The sequence below is a fragment of the Aegilops tauschii genome, chromosome 7 (assembly GCF_002575655.3).
Source record: "Aegilops tauschii subsp. strangulata cultivar AL8/78 chromosome 7, Aet v6.0, whole genome shotgun sequence".
Taxonomy (NCBI): Eukaryota; Viridiplantae; Streptophyta; class Magnoliopsida; order Poales; family Poaceae; genus Aegilops; species Aegilops tauschii.
In genome coordinates this window covers 520296934-520303189 of record NC_053041.3, presented here as the reverse complement: position 1 = coordinate 520303189, position 6256 = coordinate 520296934, and positions in this window count along the sequence as shown.

Sequence of the window (6256 nt, the reverse complement as noted above, 5' to 3'; positions counted from 1 at the left end):
CGGAGCCCTATTTAAAGTGAATGCGGCAGTCTCTAAAGCATAGCCCCAAAATGAGAGCGGTAGATCGGTAAGAGACATCATAGATCGCACCATATCCAATAGAGTGCGATTACGACGTTCGGACACACCGTTTCGCTGAGGCGTTCCAGGCGGCGTGAGTTGTGAAACGATTCCACATTTCCTTAAGTGCGTACCAAATTCGTGACTTAAATATTCTCCACCACGATCTGATCGTAAGAATTTTATTTTCCTGTCACGTTGATTCTCAACCTCACTCTGAAATTCCTTGAACTTTTCAAAGGTTTCAGACTTGTGTTTCATTAGGTAGACATACCCATATCTACTTAAGTCATCAGTGAGAGTGAGAACATAACGATATCCTCCGCGAGCCTCAACACTCATTGGACCGCACACATCGGTATGTATGATTTCCAATAAGTTGGTTGCTCGCTCCATTGTTCCGGAGAACGGAGACTTGGTCATCTTACCCATGAGGCATGGTTCGCATGTGTCAAATGATTCGTAATCAAGAGACTCCAAAAGTCCATCTGCATGGAGCTTCTTCATGCGTTTGACACCAATGTGACCAAGGCGGCAGTGCCACAAGTATGTGGGACTATCGTTATCAACTTTACATCTTTTGGTATTCACACTATGAATATGTGTAACATCACGTTCGAGATTCATCAAGAATAAACCATTGACCAGCGGGGCATGACCATAAAACATATCTCTCATATAAATAGAACAACCATTATTCTCGGATTTAAATGAGTAGCCATCTCGAATTAAACGAGATCCAGATACAATGTTCATGCTCAAAGCTGGCACTAAATAACAATTATTGAGGTTTAAAACTAATCCCGTAGGTAAATGTAGAGGCAGCGTGCCAATGGCGATCACATCGACCTTGGAACCATTCCCGGCGCGCATCGTCACCTCGTCCTTTGCCAGTCTCCGCTTATTCCGCAGTTCCTGTTTTGAGTTACAAATATGAGCAACCGCACCGGTATCAAATACCCAGGAGCTACTACGAGTACTGGTAAGGTACACATCAATTACATGTATATCACATATACCTTTGGTGTTGCCGGTCTTCTTGTCCGCTAAGTATTTGGGGCAGTTCCGCTTCCAGTGACCACTTCCCTTGCAATAAAAGCACTCAGTCTCAGGCTTGGGTCCATTCCTTGACTTCTTCCCGGCAACTGGCTTACCGGGCGCGGCAACTCCCTTGCCGTCCTTCTTGAAGTTCTCCTTACCCTTGCCCTTCTTGAACTTAGTGGTTTTATTCACCATCAACACTTGATGTTCCTTTCTGATCTCCATCTCCGCTGATTTCAGCATTGAATATACCTCAGGAATGGTCTTTTCCATCCCCTGCATATTGAAGTTCATCACAAAGCTCTTGTAGCTCGATGGAAGCGACTGAAGGATTCTGTCAATGACCGCGTCATCCGGGAGATTAACTCCCAGCTGAGACAAGCGGTTGTGTAACCCAGACATTCTGAGTATGTGCTCACTAACAGAACTATTTTCCTCCATTTTACAGCTGAAGAACTTGTCGGAGACTTCATATCTCTCGACCCAGGCATGAGCTTGGAAAACCATTTTCAGCTCTTCGAACATCTCATATGCTCCATGTTTCTCAAAACGCTTTTGGAGACCCCGGTTCTAAGCTGTAAAGCATGCCGCACTGAACGAGGGAGTAATCATCAGCACGTGATTGCCAAGCGTTCATAACGTCTTGGTTCTCTGGGATTGGTGCTTCACCTAGCGGTGCTTCTAGGACATAATCTTTCTTGGCAGCTATGAGGATGATCCTCAGGTTCCGGACCCAGTCCGTATAGTTGCTGCCATCATCTTTCAGCTTGGTTTTCTCTAGGAACGTGTTGAAGTTGAGGACAACGTGGGCCATTTGATCTACAAGACATATTGTAAAGATTTTAGACTAAGTTCATGATAATTAAGTTCATCTAATCAAATTACTCAATGAACTCCCACTCAGATAGACATCCCTCTAGTCATCTAGGTGAAACATGATCCGAGTTAACTAGGCCGTGTCCAATCATCACGTGAGACGGACTAGTCAAGATCGGTGAACATCTCCATGTTGATCGTATCTTCTATACGACTCATGCTCGACCTTTCGGTCCTCCGTGTTCTGAGGCCATGTCTGTACATGCTAGGCTCGTCAAGTCAACCTAAGTGTATTGCGTGTGTTCCGAGGCCATGTCTGTACATGCTAGGCTCGTCAACACCCGTCGTATGCGAACATTAGAATCTATCACACCCGATCATCACGTGGTGCTTCGAAACAACGAACCTTCGCAACGGTGCACAGTTAGGGGGAACACTTTCTTGAAATTATTATAAGGGATCATCTTACTTACTACCGTCGTTCTAAGCAAATAAGATGCAAAACATGATAAACATCACATGCAATCAAATAGTGACATGATATGGCCAATATCATTTTGCTCCTTTGATCTCCATCTTCGGGGCGCCATGATCATCTTCGTCACCGGCATGACACCATGATCTCCATCATCGTGTCTTCATGAAGTTGTCACGCCAACGATTACTTCTACTTCTATGGCTAACGCGTTTAGCAATAAAGTAAAGTAATTTACATGGCGTTATTCAATGACACGCAGGTCATGCAAAAAATAAAGACAACTCCTATGGCTCCTGCCGGCTGTCATACTCATCGACATGCAAGTCATGATTCCTATTACAAGAATATGATCAATCTCATACATCACATATATCATTCATCACATCTTCTGGCCATATCACATCACAAGGCACATGCTGCAAAAACAAGTTAGACGTCCTCTAATTGTTGTTGCAAGTTTTTACGTGGCTTCTATAGGTTTCTAGCAAGAACGTTTCTTACCTACGTAAAACCACAATGTGATATGCCAATTTCTATTTACCCTTCATAAGGACCCTTTTCATCGAATCCGTTCCTACTAAAGTGGGAGAGACAGACACCCGCTAGCCACCTTATGCAACTAGTGCATGTCAGTCGGTGGAACCTGTCTCACGTAAGCGTACGTGTAAGGTCGGTCCGGGCCGCTTCATCCCACAATACCGCCGAAACAAGATAAGACTAGTAGTGGCAAGAAAAATTGACAACATCTACGCCCACAACTGCTTTGTGTTCTACTCGTGCATAGTAACTACGCATAGGCCTGGCTCATGATGCCACTGTTGGGGATCGTAGCAGAATTTTAAAATTTCCTACGCATCACCAAGATCCATCTATGGAGTATACTAGCAACGAGGGGAAAGGAGTGCATCTACATACCCTTGTAGATCGCGAGCGGAAGCGTTCCAATGAACGGGGTTGATGGAGTCGTACTCGCCGTGATCCAAATCACCGATGACCGAGTGCCGAACGGACGGCACCTCCGCGTTCAACACACGTACGGAGCAGCGACGTCTCCTTCTTCTTGAACCAGCAAGGGGGAAGGAGAGGTTGATGGAGATCCAGCAGCACGACGGCATGGTGGTGGATGTAGTGGGATCTCGGCAGGGCTTCGCCAAGCTTCTGCGAGAGGGAGAGGTGTTGCAGGGGGAGAGGGAGGCGCCAGGGGCTGTGGTGTTGCTGCCCTCCCTCCCCCCCACTATATATAGGCCCCCTAGGAGGGGGGCGCCGGCCTAGAACCCATCTACATGGGGGGGGCGGCGGCCAAGGGGGAAGGGGGGTGGCTTCCCACCCAAGCCAAGTGGGGCGCCCCCCACCCCGAGGGTTTCCAACCCTAGGCGCAGGGGGAGGCCCAAGGGGGGGCGCCCCAGCCCACTAAGGGCTGGTTCCCTTCCCACTTCAGCCCATGGGGCCCTCCGGGATAGGTGGCCCCACCCGGTGGACCCCCGGGACCCTTCCGGTGGTCCCGGTACAATACCGATAACCCCCAAAACTTTCCCGGTGGCCGAAACTGGACTTCCCATATATAATTCTTCACCTCCGGACCATTCCGGAACTCCTCGTGACGTCCGGGATCTCATCCGGGACTCCGAACAACTTTCGGGTTTCCGCATACTCATATCTCTACAACCCTAGCGTCACCGAACCTTAAGTGTGTAGACCCTACGGGTTCAGGAGACATGCAGACATGACCGAGAAGCCTCTCCGGTCAATAACCAACAGCGGGATATGGATACCCATGTTGGCTCCCACATGTTCCACGATGATCTCATCGGATGAACCACGATGTCGAGGATTCAATCAATCCCGTATACAATTTCCTTTGTCAATCGGTATGTTACTTGCCCGAGATTCGATCGTCGGTATCCCAATACCTTGTTCAATCTCGTTACCGGCAAGTCTCTTTACTCGTACCGCAATCCATGATCCCGTGATTAACTCCTTAGTCACATTGAGCTCATTATGATGATGCATTACCGAGTGGGCCCAGAGATACCTCTCCGTCACACGGAGTGACAAATCCCAGTCTCGATCCGTGCCAACCCAACAGACACTTTCGGAGATACCCGTAGTGCACCTTTATAGTCACCCAGTTACGTTGTGACGTTTGGCACACCCAAAGCACTCCTACGGCATCCGGGAGTTGCACGATCTCATGGTCTAAGGAAAAGATACTTGACATTGGAAAAGCTCTAGCAAACGAACTACACGATCTTTACGCTATGCTTAGGATTGGGTCTTGTCCATCACATCATTCTCCTAATGATGTGATCCCGTTATCAATGACATCCAATGTCCATAGTCAGGAAACCATGACTATCTGTTGATCAACAAGCTAGTCAACTAGAGGCTTACTAGGGACACGTTGTGGTCTATGTATTCACACATGTATTACGATTTCCGGATAACACAATTATAGCATGAACAATAGACAATTATCATGAACAGAGAAATATAATAATAACCATTTATTATTGCCTCTAGGGCATATTTCCAACAAAATCTTCGTCTTTGGACCATTCGGGAACTCCTCGTGACGTCCGGGATCTCATCCGGGACTCCGAACAACCTTTGATAAGCACACACTATTTCCCATAACAACTCTAGTGTCACCGAACCTTAAGTGTGTAGACCCTACGGGTTCGGGAACCATGCAGACATGACCGAGACACCTCTCCGGCCAATAACCAATAGCGGGATCTGGATACCCATATTGGCTCCCACATGTTCCACGATGATCTCATCGGATGAACCACGATGTCGGGGATTCAATCAATCCCGTATACAATTCCCTTTGTCCATCGGTATGTTACTTGCCCGAGATTCGATCGTCGGTATCCCAATACCTTGTTCAATCTCGTTACCGGCAAGTCACTTTACTCGTTCCGTAATGCATGATCCCGTGGCTAACTCCTTAGTCACATTGAGCTCATTATGATGATGCATTACCGAGTGGGCCCAGAGATACCTCTCCGTCATACGGAGTGACAAATCCCAGTCTCAATTCATGCCAACCCAATAGACACTTTCGGAGATACCTGTAATGCACCTTTATAGCCACCCAGTTACGTTGTGACGTTTGGTACACCCAAAGCATTCCTACAGTATCTGAGAGTTGCACAATATCATGGTCTAAGGAAATGATACTTGACATTAAAAAAGCTCTTAGCAAACGAACTACACGATCTTGTGCTATGCTTAGGATTGGGTCTAGTCCATCACATCATTCTCCAAATGATGTGATCCCGTTATCAATGACATCCAATGTCCATGGTCAGGAAACCATAACCATGTATTGATCAACGAGCTAGTCAACTAGAGGCTTACTAGGGACATGTTGTGGTCTATGTATTCACACATGTATTACGGTTTCCAGTTAATACAATTATAGCATGAACAACAGAAAATTATCATGAACAAGGAAATACAATAATAACCATTTTGTTATTGCCTCTAGGGCATATTTCCAACAGTCTCCCACTTGCACTAGAGTCAATAATCTAGTTCACATCACCATGTGATCAACACTCAAAGTTCACATCGCCATGTGACTAACACCCAAGAGTTTACTAGAGTCAATAATCTAGTTCACATCACCATGTGATTAACACTCAATGAGTTCTAGGGTTTGATCATGTTATGCTTACGAGAGAGGTTTTAGTCAACGGGTCTGCAACATTCAGATCCGTGTGTGCTTTACAAATCTCTATGTCATCTTGTAGATGCAGCTACCACGCGCTACTTGGAGCTATTCCAAATAATTGCTCTACTATACGAATCCGGTTTACTACTCAGAGTCATCCGGATTAGTGTCAAAGTTTGCAT